This window comes from Globicephala melas, chromosome 16 (assembly GCF_963455315.2).
Source record: "Globicephala melas chromosome 16, mGloMel1.2, whole genome shotgun sequence".
Taxonomy (NCBI): Eukaryota; Metazoa; Chordata; class Mammalia; order Artiodactyla; family Delphinidae; genus Globicephala; species Globicephala melas.
The window spans coordinates 30,074,974-30,077,986 of NC_083329.1; positions in this window are offsets into that span (position 1 = coordinate 30,074,974).

Below are 3,013 nucleotides of genomic sequence, written 5' to 3' on the forward strand. Positions count from 1 at the left end.
TGAGTGGTCCTTATTAGCCATATATATGTGGCTAGTCATGGAGATGGCTAATGCCTCTGGGTGGAAGACACTGCTGGAATTCAGGGTTGAGGTAGGTAGTACTTCACCAAAAAGGTGAACCCTGGGGTGCAGGGTGGGAAAGAGTGTGCTCAGGCCATCTGGATGCCTCTTGTCCCCTCTCCTGGCACCACATGTCTTCTTCAGGAGGCCCTGAGCAGATGCCTCAGGGTGGAGGGCCGGCAGGGAGGCTGTGGACCTCCAGTGCTCATTCTAGATTGATGGTTCATCCTGGGGCTGTATCCAGTCATGACGCAGACTCGGTTTGCAGGCCCGCAGTGTCTGCTGTCTAGGAAAAGGATAGGAAGGCTGCCACTACCCTGAGCCTTTTCATCTCCGCATCTGATTTGCAAAACCCCAGCGGCTCAGCCATTATTGCTGCTTGCAGCTGTCTCTGGTAGGGTTTTGGCTTTAACTGCTTGTTTGCAGAGCTCCCTCTGGTGGCAAAAGTGCACCATGGCACCCTTTACAAGGTACCACTAACAACATTTACGGAGCTGTACGCATTTTGACAAACATACCTTTCGCATTGAAACCACAGAGAGAGTAGCCCAGTGGGTTCAGTAGTATTATTACCACTTTACGGAATATGAAATGCAGACTCAGAGAGGTTAAATCCTTGCTCCGTGTCATGTGGAACGTAAGTCCAGACTCGAACCCAACACTTAACCTCTGTCTTTTCTCAAGTAACTGTCTCCACAACTAGGCCTCTGGTTGCGAGCACCGGCTTGCTTCAATAGTTTCCAGACTTGTCTTCCTCTTCCTCCTCAGGCCACCAGTTCCTTTTTCTCAGACTTACAATCCAGCTCTCAGCCTGTGTCCCGGAATGGGGCCCGATGGGAGGAGGTGGTGGTGACCCGTGCAGCTGAGTCAATGCTCAAATGCCTTCGCTGCCTTTGCTGCAGTGACGCTTTCTCATGTTAACAGTCTGGATGCTCCCTCTGCTCTGTGTGCAAGGACGACTTTTTATTTGTAGTAAACCAGTGAAGACTAATATATACACAGAAAAGTGCACAAATTATAAGTGTACAGCTCAATGAGCTATCACGCAGTGAATACATCCATGTAAACTCCCTTCTGATAAAAAATTAGAATATTACCACTGTGCCCACTCTCAGCTGTTACCACCATGAAAAGTGCTATCCTGATTTCTAATACTGTAGATTAGTTATGGCTGGTTTCGAGCTTCAGGGGAGCCAGTGTGGCTGGTGAGGCCCCTGGATCATAGCTAGTGCCTTCTTGCTTTGTCTTCACATGGTGGAAAGGGCTAGGCGTCTCTTTCATAAAGCACCAATTCCTTTCATGAGGGTCCACCCTCACGACTTAAACACCTCTCAAAACTCCATCTCCTAATACCATCATCTATGGGGGTTAAGATTTTAACATTTGAATTTGGGGGTGATGCAAACCGTCATTTCATCATTTTGTAACAAGGGGGAAAATTCACACTGTATCAAGTGAAGGAAGCAGAATGCAAAATCTTTGTCAGCTTCTGGTTCATTTACAAGATGGACTCATTGAAGTGTCTTACTCAGTGAAAGCTAAAGAAAAGTGTTTGTAAAATGAATGTTTAAAGCCTAATCAGCCAAAAGCCCCAGGATCAAGCCTTAGTCTGACAAAATCATATTTACTGACTTGAATTGAGGGAGGGAATTCTGGAGGAATCTTGGAGTGCTGCTCTGCAAGAGAGGGAAGGGAAGCTCTTTTGTAAAGTTTGGGCTCTGGCTAAAGGATTCTGGGGAGTGTCTCAGGGGAGTGGGAATCTGGATTGCTTTCTGGTTCTGAAGTGGAATTAGGAGAAGAGGATATTAAGTAGGTGGGATTGAGTGCTGTCATGAGGCAAGGGTGGTTTAGCAAGTGGATATCCACAGTAATAAATGAAAATAGCTAAGCGGGTTTAGACCATCACTGCCTGCTTTTTTCTCTTTCCAGCCCAAACTAGTTTTCACTCCTCAGGTCTGGCCAGGTCTTAACTCTTTTTTTTTTTTTTAATTGAAGTATAGTTGATTTACAATGTTGTGCCAATCTTTCAAAGTGATTCAGTTATACACATACATATTTTTTTAAAAATTAATTAATTAGGCTGCATTGGGTCTTCGTTGCTGCACGTGGGCTTTCTCTAGTTGGCAGCGAGTGGGGGCTACTCTTTGTTGCGGTGCGCGGGCTTCTCATCGCGGTGGCTTCTCTTGTTGCGGACCACGGGCTCTAGGCACGCAGGCTTCAGTAGCTGTGGCACACGGGCTCAGTAGTTGTGGCTCATAGGCTCTAGAGCACAGGCTCACTAGTTGTGGCACATGGGCTTAGTTGCTCTGCGGCATGTGGGATCTTCCCGGACCAGGGCTCGAACCCGTGTCCCCTGAATTGGCAGGTGGATTCTTAACCACTGTGCCACCAAAGAAGTCCCCATTTTTTAAAAAATATTCTTTTCCATTATGGTTGTTCCCAGGAGATTGGATATAGTTCCCTGTGCTATACAGTAGGATTAACTCTTTCAAATAAATTTGTTTCTACGCTTAAGTTTTGAAATTAGATTTTTTAAAAATAATATAAATGTACGTTTGTTTTTTAACCTGCAAAGGAATTCCAGTTTTATAAGACTCACTCCTGGTTGGGATAAGAAGGGTGGGAGGGAGACGCAAGAGGGAGGAGATATGGGGGATATACGTATATGTATAGCTGATTCACTTTATTATAAAGCAGAAACGAACACACCATTGTAAAGTAATTATACTCCAATAAAGATGTAAAAAAAAAAAAAAAAGACACTCCTGCGGCCAAGAACCCTAGCCCTGGAATAAGAGCCCCAGCGACTCCCTAACACCGGCACTTCTTCCCTAGGAACTGATCTCCTCGGAGCCCCTCCCAGATCGGAGCCTGGAGAATACGTGAACCGGATGTTGACTCTTTTGCCATGGTAACGGACGTGAATACGGAAGTTACGCCAGAGGAAGAGGAA